The sequence below is a fragment of the Heptranchias perlo genome, chromosome 9, assembly GCF_035084215.1.
Source record: "Heptranchias perlo isolate sHepPer1 chromosome 9, sHepPer1.hap1, whole genome shotgun sequence".
NCBI lineage: Eukaryota > Metazoa > Chordata > Chondrichthyes > Hexanchiformes > Hexanchidae > Heptranchias > Heptranchias perlo.
The window spans coordinates 38,136,290-38,150,436 of NC_090333.1; the positions used below are offsets into that span (position 1 = coordinate 38,136,290).

Consider the following 14,147-nt stretch of genomic DNA (forward strand, 5'->3'; position numbering starts at 1 on the left):
GTCCGCCCACTGCGCAGCTTAGCAGCGGGAAACCCAGAAGAACAGGTAAGTGGATCCAATCAGCCTGTAATTGCGTGCAGAGCAGACTGATTTCACCGGGCGCGTTACCCACACGCCCAATCTACCCCCCCGCTGCGAACCCGCCGCCATGGTAATATCGGGCCCATAGAGACCCTATGTGAACTGGAGCATATGGTTGGATGTGGGAGATTGACTGATGAGGTAACTTTTAGGGAAGTGGTGGTTTGGTTGGTCTGTTAAAAATCCAAATATCACTTTGTTTTTCCTTTTTTGAGATTAAAAAATCTATCAATTATGAAGTATGAAAGTTAAAAAATTAACCTGATTGCATAATTTTTCTAAGGCATTATAACATGCATATAATTAAGACCATTCTTGAGCTGTCAGCTTTTTTGAGGGTTTTGTTAACTTTTGGTCAGCTTTTGCTAGTTTACTAGGTTGGCTTGTATGCTGCATGCTATTTTTGGGTCAGGTATATAGATATGATAACCATACTGCGTTTGTATGCTCGTTACACATTTGTTTCCTTTACCTTTTTATAAGACTAGAGCACACTGCAAAATGAAACTCGAAATGCACTGATTGGAGCTGGGAATCTGTGCTGGATGGGAAGAGGCCAGGGGTAGGCAAAAAGAGGTCTTGGGAGGTGCTACAATGTGTGTCCTGGGCAGCCAACTAAAACAGGTGTTAGGCTGCTTGAATATGTTAATGATGGGTCTAATGCCTTTTGAAGGACCCCTCTACAAAATTAGTTACCAATGAGTGGGGCAAGCATCGGGCAGCTGTCAATGGAAGGTGAGTTTAAATTTTTTATTTTATTCTTAAATCCCCTCCTTCCCATAGCTTGCTCTAATCCTCCCTCCCGGAACTTACCCAAGGGCTGCTATCAGCGAGGCTGGTGGCCCGACATTGATCTCTTTTCTCGGGTGAGCTGCCTGCAGAAGTGCGACCAGCGCCGGCAGCTCATTCCGAATATGTTGATAAGGCCCGAGGACCAATTTCTATCAATCCTCGGATGTCTCGGTTCGGGCGCGCACTTGTTGTGCAGCAGCAAGTCAGGGCTCGAAAACAACAAATATGTTGTTGCACTTTGATTTGGCAGTTAGGAGCAATGTGTATTTCTTGTTAATGAGAGTCAGAAAGACAGAGGTTTGGAGTTTATTGGAATTGGCAGGAAAGCTGGGCAGATGTTGTGATGGAATGTTGCTAAGGGTGCTATTTTAATTCAAACAGAATGTTCCGCTAATGATCTCCTTATGAAAGTTCCCAGCAGCTGACACGGAAGAGTTCTGCGTACTGGTCCTCCTTAAGGTGAGCTGCAGGTTCCTCAGCCTCTGAGCCCACCTCCTCCTGCCATTCCATGTCCAGTCCTTCTTGATTAGTGAAAATACGAGGAGTACACCATGATGTGAGAAACCCACTCAGGAGCATACTGTAATGTTCCTCCTGATCTATCAAGGCAGCAAAACTTTGCCTTCAGGACTCCTCTTGTCCTCTCCATGATCACTCTGGTGGATGCACGGGCCTTGATGTAGCATTCAAAATAGGATCCTGAGCAAGGGATATACATCAGGGTCAATTTTAATTCAGGTCAGGATCAGTGCAGGGGGGGCCCAAAGTGGGTGGGGCAACAAATGTCATGAAGGCAGCGAGGCCCAGCTGATATTAACCACTGGGCATCATTTAATTTTTTTAATGTGTGTCCTGCCTGAAGCCAGTGAGAATGTTGAAAAGGCCGGAGGGCGGGCGGGAGTGGGAATTGGAGCGGGTGTTGGATGCTGCTGGGGACAAAAGGGTACAGTCCTTAGCATAGACTAAGTGCTGGGGTTGCTGAGCCAATGCTGGTCGGGGGAGGAGAGGCAAGGCAGGGGCTGGCAAGGTCCAAGGACTCCTTGGGAGACCCAAGGAGCACTGTTGCTCCTCCTGGCTCACAAGGATTCCACATGAAAGTAAAATATTTTACCTTGGCCTGTTCTGGCCACTTTGTGACTCCCGACATGATTTGGCAGTCGGGGTTAGCCCCTGCGGGCCTCCTGAATGCCAAAGTTAAAATGCCATCATGGCGCCAATTACATTATCAGGCCGTGACTTTTATATTTAAATCAGTCCCCTGCCTGCAGCCGGAGTCTCAGCCGACTTCAAAGTCGGTGAAGATAAAATATTTTTGGGTGGGAACAGTTCGGCCTCTGGCCAGTAAGTGGACTTGGAGGATTTTAACCCTTACCATGCACTGTTTCCGCTGGGCGGGGAGCGGGGGAGGAGGGGTTGGTGGTTAAGATCAACCCCACAGTCTCCCAGAAGTCACCCCAACACTTGACTGTTTTCCCTGAATGGAGCTGGGAGGCTGGGGTTCCTCATGCTGAATGCAACGTGACTACTCCTTGCAAATTTGGCTTTTGCCATGCAGGATTCAGTACAGCTAATCGCAGACAATTTGAAAATTGAGGGAGTCAAATCATTTTCTATTTAGGAAATTTAATGGCTCCACAGTAGGAGCACACAATATAAGTGTCGTCTACTGCCCAGAACTCTGGGAAAACCAGCAACATGATAGAACTGAACAACTCCTTCATTCTGCTGCCTAGGAGTCGTCTCAAATTGAATGAATTCTCCAGCTCTCCTAAAGATGGCATCGGTGACCAGGCATATGCAGGCTCAGATGGCTCCCTGGCATATATATTTGCTGTGGGGGTAATAGTGGATTGGCCTTCTTTGGTGCTGCCTTACTCCCCTTTGCTTCTTTCTGTTTGTTGTCTTCTTCTCTATCATGGTAGAAAAAGGAGAATTCCCAATAAGGAAATCCATACTGCTCTCTGGTATTCCTCACCATGGGTGGGGGCAAAAAATGTGCTGGTGACAGTTTGAAGTGAAACTCAGCAGCTCCCCCAGCGTTGGGGGACCAGAAGCCAATGTAAGTCAGCAAGCACAGGAGTGAAGGGTGAGCACAGCTTGGTGCAGGATAGGATGCAGGCAGCAGAGTTTTGGATGAGCTCAAGTTTATGGAGGGTGGAGAATGGGAGATCTGCCAGGAGAGCATTGGAATGGTCAAGTCTGGTGGTGACAAAGGCATAAATGAGGGTTTCTGTGGCAGATGGGCTGAGGCAGGGGCAGAGGCAGAGGCAGGCAATGTTCAGGAGGTGGAAGTAGGCAATATTTGTGATGGTGAGTATATGGGGTTGGAAGCTCAGCTCGGGATTGGATAGCACGCTAACAATTGCCAACAATTAACATAATACTTCCTACATTACAACAGTGACTATACTTCAAAAATACTTCATTGGCTGTAAAGCACTTTGGGACGTCCTGAGGTCATGAAAAGTGCTATATAAATGCACATCTTTCTTTCTTTCTAACAGTCTGGTTCAGCCTGAGACAATGGCCGGGGACGGGGTTGGAATTGGTGGTGAGGGCACAGTTTGTGGTGGGGTCCAAATATATTGGCTTCAGTCTCTCCAATGTTTAACTGGAGGAATATCCGAGGTTGGATATTGGGCAATCAGTCTGACAGCACAAAAGCAATAAGGAGATCGAAAGGTGGTGGAAAGGCGCTGGAAGGATATACAGTAGTTGATTGTGTCAAAGCTGCAGAGAGGTTAAGAAAGATGACGAGGGATAATGCATCACGGTCACGGTCACAGAGGATGTCATTTGTGGCTTTAGTCATTTCTATGTGCATGGTAGAAGCTGTAGACATAGCAGATGGCCCCTCCCATCCAGTCCAGAAATTTTGGCAGGAAGAAAAATGGGCGTAATATTGGTAGAAATGGGTCCCACCTAAAAATATGACTGTCAAAATTTTGTTGTACTAGCAGTATGCTCATATAAACAAAACCAGCAGGAATTTTCATCCCCTGTCTGCTTTGGGGCTCCCCTATAGATGGCTGTGAAGATGCCACTTGCTCTGTGATACACTGCATTTGAGTAAATCCCTCAGTGATCTCGGAGGTGCACAGCTGCACATTTCCTGCCAGCTGCCGCAGGCTGCCTGAAAGGATCTTTTCAGTGCCTTCTGCTCCTGCATTAACTCTGATCTGAAGACAGGCCAATTAGGTTACCAATCCTATGCCCATACAGCTCTTCACCTGGTCAGCTCTTTCCACTTCCCCTCCTGTCACCTTCACTTACTCCTCATCTGTAAGTGGTGAATCGCTGGTGTTCACAAAATCATAAGACAGACAAGGAAGGCCACTTTAGTTAATCCACACAGGAAGATTCCAAAGCTCCCTCCCCTCTTTCAGCATCCAATTGTTTCTTAAAAGATTCCAGGGTTTTCACCTCCACTACTTTTCCTGGAAGTCAATTCCTCTTGAAACTCACTATCTACATTCTCTGGGGTACCAACATCTGTGTTTGTGCTTGGGACATGTGGAGTATTTGACACAAACTGTTTTGTTGTGCCAGGGCCCATGGTGCCAGTTTCTGTCATCTTGGAAAGGACCTATAGGAAAAGAAAAGAATAAGAATGACAATGCATCCCCAATGCAATGCTTTCAAAGAGAGGTAATATCACAAGACGTCTTGTGCATCATGTACTTGTTTGCTGTGACAATTAAGAAAATGAATCAGTATAAGGATAATAATTAATGGGAGATACTTGCTGGGTGGTGGCACCATGCCTCCAAACCTGCTCTTCCAAATGGCTTCCACAGATCACGGCCAACAATGGTGATTGCTGCTTCAACATGGCTAGTCCACCACCTGCCCTGGACCTCTGTGGTTGTGTGCTGCCTTGTCCTGGAAGAACGCAAAATTTATGAAGATGGCTGCAACTGGCTGACAACCCAACACACCACCACAGAGATGTATTGGAAAATAGCTTGCATGCTGTTTGTGCTGCCAGTATTCATTCTGAAGTGAACTCCACAAAAATTGTCCCCAACAGCTCTTGTTCATTGAGATGCTCTGAAAGGAGCAAAGGTGAGCTCCATGCTTTGGTGCAAAAACTCAACATTTTGATTTGTTCCAGGCCTTCTATAGCAAATAGCAATCATGTATACAAAGATGGGCAAACTTACCTTGGCACTCCTAAAGCCATTGAACTTCTTCCACATTTTCCCCTGGGGCACGTTTGGAATGATATCCCAAGCTTACTAGTTTACTGCCTCTGGGAGCGTGGGAAATACTTGCAACTGCAATATATAAAATTCCACAGGTGCTTAAAGGGGCTGCAGGTGCATTAAAAAAAATCAGGATTACAGAAACATAAGTGGGAACTTGGAATGTGAGAAGAAGGAGCAGCCTCAGAAATGAAGCTGTTGCAAGAGCTCCCAAGTACTCATACCTCTGTGGACATCCTGCTGGCAGAAATAACAGCAGGAGAGAGTATCTGCTAGGACAGGAAGGAAAATAATGACAGGCATTTTTTTGGGAGGAGGTATTTCAGTTGAAGGCCTCTCTTCCTGTTTTTCTTATTTCACAGCCCCTGTACTGAAATAGATCAGTAAGAACAAGAAATACAGACCTAAATGAATACTTTTTCTTGGTTTTCAATAAAGAGTGTGGTAGTAGAAATGAAAGAGAAGGTGAAGCAATTAAATAAGTTATCTATAGACAAGGAAGTAATACTGATGAAAATGGTGAAATTCAAAGTGGAAAAGACACCGGGCCCTGACTACAGCCTACAAAGGGAAGTCAGAGAGGAAATAGTAGAGGCTCAGACCACAATCTTTCAAGTATCCTTGTATATGGAAGTTGTGACTGAGGACTGAAGGGTTCCTAATGTAACACTTTTGTTCAAAAAGAGACAAAAGGATAAACCAGATGACTATAGACCAGTCAGCCTAACATTGGTAGTGGGCAAGCTTTTACAGGTTAAAATTAATACTCACCCAAACAGACTAGGTTGCTTGACATCCAGCATGGTTTTGTAAAAAGTAGGTCTGACAAATTTAATGGAGCTCTTTTGAGGAAATAAAGGAATGAATTGATAAAGGAAATGCAGTTAATGTGTATATGGATTTTCAAAGGGTAATTGATAAGATACCATATAGCAGGCTTGTTCATACAATTAAAGGACAGGGTATTAAAGAGAATGTGGTAGCATAGGTTAGAAGTTGATTAAAGGACAGAAAAGACTGGAGCGACTAATGACACTGGTGTCCCCCAGAGAGTCAGTGTTGAGAGAATTTCACATACTTATATATGCTCTGGACTTGGGTACGGGGGCACACAATCAAAATTTGCAAATAACACAAAGGAGTGTGGTTAAGAATGTAAGCAACTTCAGGAGGACATAGACAAATTAATAGACTAGGCAGAGGGATGTCCGATGAATTTTAATGGATATAAATGAGAGATGATATATTTTGGGAGGAAGAATAAGGAGAGGACATATAGGCTAAATGGTTAAACTTTTTAAAAGGAGCAGAGGGACTTAGGGGTTCAAATGCACAAATCTTAAAAAGTGGGACGGTAAGTTGATAAAGCTGCAAAAATAGCATATGGGATCTTAAATATTATAAATAGGGATATAGAATATAAAAGCAAAAGGTTAATGCTGTACCCATTCAAGTTATTGGATAGCCCGCAGTTAGAATATCAGCGCTGATTTTCCTCATCAGTACCCGGGGAATGCTCAGTTTCCAAGCATTGCAGAGACGAAAGGGGGAGGAACCTACTTCATGTCTCCACCCCCACTACACAGTTCCAGGATTTCTGGAGCTTTCCTGAATGGTGTGCTTGGAAGCAACCAAAAGGGGACGGAAGCAGCAGGTAAGTTATTTTTCTCCATCTCTCCCCAAGGACCTTTGGGCTTTAGGACCTTCTCCGCTCCAGCAGCAGTCAGAAGGTCCTGAGGTTGATGGCTAGGAGCACAGCTGCTGGCCTAATGGGCTCGTGTTGCTGACCCCAGTTCCTGGCATAAGGCTCTGCCGCACAATGGGTCTGCACTGGGGATGCACCCAGCCAATGCTAGCCCAGGACAGTAAATTTGGGTGGTTTGAGGCCTCGTAAGATGGAGCATCCTTTAAGTGTGCTACATCTATCTGGTGTGGGGTGAGAGGAAAATTGACCCCATTGTGCCCAGTTGTGGGCACTTTACTTTAGGAAGGATGCTATGGTCATTAAGAGGGTACAGAAGAGATTCACCAATTCTGAGGAGAAAAACGGAGGCTCTTTTCATTAGAACAAAGAAGATTAAGAGATTTGAAGAGGTGTTCAAAATCATGAAAGAATTTGATAAGTTTTATTGGGAAGTGGAGAAATATTTGAATAAGAAAACTTTAAAACAATACGGGAAGAGGGCAGGGGAATGGGACTATGTGCGTTACTCTTTCAAAGAGCCAACACAACTGTGATGGGCTGAATGGCCTCTTTCTCTACTGTAAAATTCTAATCATTCCAGGAGTGATCTGATCAGGGGGCGGTAAATCTTCAGCATGGCCTTGCGGATTTGAACTCAGCTGATTTGAGAATATATCCCAGCAGCTGATTTGCTTTTAGTGTTGCTTCATTCCTCTTAAACATAGTGAGTAAAACTCAGTGACCACCTATAGGTCTCTTCCAACTTCCCCCTTTGCAAATTCTATCCCACCTTTGGAGTGTATATGCTTGCTATTTTTACTTCCAAAACGTAGTACCTTGCTTATCCATTTTGAACTTGATTTGCCACTGATTAACCTGAGTGCAAATCCTTTTGAGCTCTATTTGTAAGATCTTGCTTGCCTCCTCTGAGTCCACAGCTGCCCCCTACCCCTCCCCCCTTCCCAAGCACGGTGATCTGCAGATTTACCTACCTTACACTAAGATTCCAGCTGCAGGTCATTTATGCGTACTAGGAACAGGAGGGGTCCCAGCAGGCACTCTTGGAGCATTCTATTCAACACCTAACAACACTGCAATCTAGTTACCCTTATGTATTCTTCCGTTTAGCCATGTCCATGTCTTTCCCTTGATAACAGCTAACATTAGTATGTAAAGAAGTCTCTCACACATTACTTGATCAAAAGCCTTTTGGAAGTCAAGGTGCACTACATCATACTGCTTTCCCTTCCTAATTTGGAATGTCACTTCCTCAAAAAAAAAAGATTGCTACAGGAAGATTCTAGAGCTGTCATTTATAATGTTATTTTCATATAAGTACTCTTCCATTTTGTTTTTGATCATTGATTTCATTAGTTTTCCAATTATTGAATTTAAAAGATCTGTAATTGCCAGGTATAGCTCTGTTGCACTCCTTAAGTATAGGAACTATATTGGCCTATTTTCTGTCTGTAACTTCTGTGCATATAGTTCATCCAGTCAGAGGGATTTATTGGTTTCAAACCATCAGCCCGTCTGGAACCCATGCTTCTAGCAGTACCCCTGTGCACAGTTGTCGGTCTTAAAGCTTTAGCTCTTGCCAACCTGTGCCTAGCTTCTCTGGACTTAGCTAAGTGGGGTATGTCCCGATAGAGAGAAAATATGCAATCCATCTCGGGCAAACAGAAACTTTACCCATGTGGATTTCTTAGTGGATTGGTTTGGAGGCTCTTATGCATGGTGGTGACTCCCTCACGTGTCAGATACCCAGCTGTCTTAAAAAAGTCACTAATGTCAAATCAGTGTATCATTAATGTCCTCCTCTGTAAAAGAAAATGTTAAATAGTCATCTAGCATATTAAACAGCTCCTATTCACGTTCATATGGATCCATTAAGGATTTATCTTCCTCTCTAACTACCCATTTGCTATTACAGTGTTATAGTATTCTAATTCATTACATCACGGTGCCTAAAACGTCCTTGCTGAGGTGGAGGTTAGGAGGGAAAAGTTATTAGTAATGAACAGCATCTTAGGCAATGGAAAACAATAGACATCCAAGATTATGGAGATGCACAACTATATAAATTAATTTGTGCATTCTGAATAAGAGTAAACAATTTACACTAACTCTCAAAAGGCAATGCACTTATTATGCTAACTGATGACATTTATGTTTGCTTAACAGGGTAGGGGACAAGACTCTACATCAATCATTATGTCTTCTTTCAAGATGTTGCTAGTATTAAAGTTCTGGTGGTAAATAAGCATCAATGTGATATTTTTCCCATTTCTTTGAAATTTACTTCCTCCCGTCCCAGAAGGTGACATTTCCTTCCAAGCTGACAGGATGATGACCTGATGCAGGCTTCTACTCTGGCACTAGGAAGTATGTAAGAGCAGGAAGGATTAACCCCCTTCTTACTCAGTACCTATAACAGATGGTCTGGATGAGATTGGGAACTCACTCTGTGAAGAATCAGAGTTTTGACATATCTATGGTCCATCGTGTCAGTGCACTAATTCATTGCACCACCAGGCTGCCTTGTAATATTTTTACTGTCCATTTAAGATTACGCATATGTAAGAATGCTCCATGATGTCACACTGAAATTAAATCTTTTCACCAGCACCATATAGAAGTCATTGTGTGGCCATTAAATGAAATTTATTGCATTGACAAACTTGTACCATCATCACATATACTGCAATGATGATGGGGGACTACTGCTTTCATTTTAACTGAGACGAATACATATGTGCTGTCTTTCACACAAATGAAATAAAAGTAGTACCTCAACTTTATTATTGTAATATCCTGTTTATTACAAGACTTGTCAAAATGTATGTAATTGTTATAAAGCAAGATAAGAATTGCTGGTTTCACTTAAAAAAAAACAAAATGTTTCCCTAATTAGTCAACAGCATCGTTCAGTTGAAGTTGAAATAAATGGTTTGTTCTATTGTATAAATTTGTTATGGGAAGAGCCCATATATTCAGGGGCCGGGAAGGCTGTCATTTTCCTTTGTGGGGCCCAAAGGAGCACTCTCGCTCCTCCTGGTCCCACAAAGGAAAGTTTTAGACTTACTCGAAAGGCCTCTTCTGTCTTCAGTGCAGCTGCAAAACCGCTTCTGCCTAGCGGGTAGCAACTGTCTCATTTTTAACTGCCCACCACCCAGTTTCCACCGGACGGGCAGGGTTAAAATTAACTCCCCTGAATCTGCTCCAGGTCTCCATACCAGGTGGAGAAAATAAAGCAAAGTACACATATATAAAAGAGAGACTGACGTACCGAAATGAAGGGAAAGAAAGTGTGTGAGACAAATTGTCCCAAAATTTGCTGGAGCGGTGCAGTGGCATGAGTTGGATTTTTTTCCTTTCAGCTCCAATTAATTTTCCTCACCCTTCAGCTCCAATTAATTTTGCGCTGCAAATTGCTGGAAGGTCAATGGGGCATCTGGGACCTTGGTGAATGACGGGACCAATAAATTATCTCCTTAACCAATGACATTTAAGGATTCCGTGGCAGCTTGAACATCTGATTATTTAAACAGAGTTTATTAAAATATCACAGAATTACACACAGGAAAATATGTAGTTCTAAGATTTTTTGCCCATGGAACATGACACAAAAACATATGAATAAGACAGCCTTATGCCCAGAGTTCAGATTGTTTTTTAATTCATGAAATTCAGGAACTGCTGCCTTCACGTGAAAACTATACATTTTATAGCAATTCACAACAAATCAAATTTGATGATCTTCTTCTCTGCTGGTCAGAAACATTTCTTGCTCTGCCAGTCAGTTACTACTCTGCGTTATCTCAATCAGTGACATTCACGTCCAGTAAAGCTCTTTCCAATCTGTGCTCTCTGTTTCCTTTCAGTTCTATCATTTAGTTGTATTTCCTAATGCAATTTTTTTCCTCTGTGAATAATTTACTTCCTTTTATAATTTCCCTAGTTTAACCTGCACTTTGGTTGTATGCTTTATGTGGCATATGCAGAACAATTATCATTAATTGTCAACTGGTTTTAAAGTGGAAGGTCATTGGAAACATAAATTACCCCAATAACAGGTTCCTTACACTGTGAAATAGCAGCCCTAACATTCTGTGGCGAGTTTAATTAGTTTTACTATGCAATCCAGCAATTTCTTGACACTCATGGGGAGGTTGACTGTATTGCAAGGCTAATGGTGGAGCAGCGCAGATCATCCAGCAATTTGTGGCAATTCACAACTCATGGCATATCTCTTCCTCGCTACAAATTAGTTTTTTTTTTACGCATTCATAATGGCATAGGCCGTGAACTCGCTGTTATTTTTGCAGCAAATTCTGGGCTATAGAGTGCTAGACGTACAAAAAGAAAGAGGTGCAGAGAAAAAACAGAATCTGTGTGAGGCACACAGAAAGTTGGAGACATACAGAAGACAGTGTGAAAGAAAGAACCTACATTTATTCAGTGCCTTTCATGTCCTCAGGACATTTCAAAGTGCTTCACAGCCAATGAATCACATTTTAATTTGCAGTCATTGTGAAACCCAGCAGCCAATTTGCATACAGCAAGGTCCCGTAGCAGCAACGAGAAAAATAGACATTTAATCCATTTTTGTTAGTGTTGGTTCAGGGATAATATTAGACAGGACACCAGGGGAACATCTTCTTGGAAGGACAATACCTTTGACAATGCAACAATCCCTGAGTACTACACTAACCTCAGCCTAGATTATGTGATCAAGTCCGGGAATGGGGCTTGAACACCCATTCTTGGACTCAGAAGTGAGAGTGCTACCACTGAGACAAGCTGGCACTTTGGAGACAGGGACAATTAAAGGCTTTCAAAAAAAGAGATATAAAGGCCGTTGGTGACAAACCTGGACGCATTTTTCCCTGAGTGCAGTTCACCACCACAGTTGGGTTGGGGCGGGAATTCTGCCCACCTTCCCAACCCGGTAGTGACCCTGACCCATTTTCCTGGGTCACGGCTAATCAAAACGCATCTCAGGCTATTGGGAGGATTCCTGTTATGCAAAGGGAGCCTGCGACTGCTGGGCAGTAAAATTCAGCGGTGCTGCAGTAGGACACTTGCTATTGTGCCATAAGGAAGAGGAGCCATTATTAAAAGGGGAAGAAGTGTCCTGAAGATTTTTTTAAAATTTAAAATTAAGGTTCGCCACGAGCCACAGACCCTCAAAAAAGAGATACAGGGCCTGAAGAGATGGAAAGGTGCCCATTACTAGGCCCTCTTTCCAATTTTTCTAAAAGCAGGCTTTCTGCCGCTACTCCAGGATGTATCACCAACTCCTCTCCTAGTAATTCATGGGGCTAGTAACACTTGAGGTGGGAGGCAGGTTTCCCAGGCCACCCCCCCCACCATCCCGCCATCACTTAAATGTGGGATGGTCAAAGGGCAGATGACCGAGATCCCTGCTGGGGGAGGGGGAAGAAAAGATCCGATGGCGTTCGGAAAAGTGGGGATTTGGCGACTGGCCTCCTGCCTCATTTCATTCACTTTACGCCTCTATAATCACCCCAATTCAGGTGGTATAGTAGAGGAAAATCTAACCTTTAAGGATGACAACGCAAGTATGCAAGGCATACAAATAGAGAGAAAGAGGAACACAAAGAGTGGAAAACAAATAGAGAGATTGGGAGGCAGAAGGATTTAGAAACTGGAGAAGCAGCTACATGTGAGAAATATTTCTTCCAATTTTTGTCAGTAAGTAATGCCACAAGAGTTCAACTGTTATACAATACATTAAACGTTACATAGCATAATGTTCCTATTATTATAAAACAACATATCTTACAACTTACTGTAAGCAGTGCCGAGGAGACCTGCTAATTAGTTTTGAATTAGATAAAAACAAAATAATAAAAACAAGAGACAAATGAAGAGAGAATAGAGGAAAAATGGGAAGACAGGGCAAGTCGAAATGAAGTATTTAATTATTTTATTTAATATTGTTTTAAATGTTTACCTTTGGAGGTTAGGATTAATATTACAGTAATAAAGTTACTCCTGGGATTTCAGTAGCTTCATTGTTTCTGTGTCACAGAGTGTGTGCTAAAAACTTTAAAAACAATGCTCAACCCAAAGAGACTGGAATTCCTAGGAGTTGCTAGCAGTTTAAGGGTTAAATACATATAAATGCATATTGTGGAGTAGACATCAGGGATGAAGTTTCTCTTTTAATGATGAATGGGTTTTTCTCCATAATTAACAGCCATTAACAAAATTATGGGAATACAATGTTTAGAAATATGTGATTTCTGAGAAGGCGATTTTGATAAAAGAATGACTTGTATTTACATAGCACCTTTCACGACCTCAGGATGTCCCAAAGCACTTTAAAGCATGAAGTACTGTTGAAGTGTAGTCACTGTTGTAATGTGGGAAAGACAGCAGCCAATTTGAACACAGCAAGGCTCCACAAACAACATGTGATAGTGACCAGTAAATCTGTTTTAGTGATGTTGGTTAAGTGATAAATATTGGCCAGGACACCGGGGAGAACTTCCTTGCTTTTCTTCGAAATAGTGTCATGGGATCTTTTGCGTCCATCGGAGAGGGCAGACGGGGCCTTGGTTTAACGTCTCAACCGAAAGACAGCACCTCTGACAGTGCAGTATTCCCTCAGTACGACACTGGAGTGTCAGCCTAGATTTTGTGTTCAAGTCTCTGGAGTGCTCAACCTTCTGACTCAGAGGCCAGAATGCTACCACGAAGCCATGGCTAATTGATGACAGGTCATTAATTAAGGAGAAAAATAGGTACACTCCTGTATTTTTGTTAAAAGAGGAATTTCACTCCCTAGTTAATTCTCTACACTGGGCACTGGCCTCAATAACACACATATATAATAATTCATTTTGTCTAATTTTTGACAAAATAGAAATATCAGTAAACATTTTATTTTTTATACCTTAGAGAAAAAATGAAATTAAAAAATTATTTTATATTTTGTCTTCGCTGCCATTGATAAAGACTAACAGAATAAAACAGAACTCCAGTACCGTTCCATTAATATGACTTAAGTTCAGTGATTCACATTTTGTGACCTACCACTTCATATCTAGTCCTTAGGTTCAGCTTCAGGTTCAGAAAGTCGATAAATTACAGCGCCACTCTTGCTATGTCGTGGGAAGACCAGTTTTTGCTCCTTCAGACAAGAATTTTCACTGCCGTCATCCGGTACAGCACGGACTTGTGGAGGATTACAGTCAGTCGGTCTCCTCGGAATGAAAACAAGAGTATCACAGTTCTCTTGTAAAGAAATGTTATTTAGAGCACAATATGTTGATTCTTCAGCACATGAACAAGAACTATCTGTGGAATGACTAGTTGTATCACATTCACAGTTGATCATGTCACTCTGCAGAATG

General features: G+C 42.5%; 1 long non-coding RNA gene across 1 annotated transcript; it reads left to right on the plus strand.

Moving 5' to 3' along the window:
* The first annotated feature begins 1,252 nt into the window (after window positions 1-1,252).
* On the plus strand, window positions 1,253-9,516 carry LOC137324994 (uncharacterized). Its single transcript, XR_010963767.1, has 3 exons — window positions 1,253-1,332; window positions 4,423-4,521; window positions 8,947-9,516. It is a non-coding gene; the product is annotated as an uncharacterized lncRNA (long non-coding RNA).
* Window positions 9,517-14,147: the final 4,631 nt, after the last annotated feature.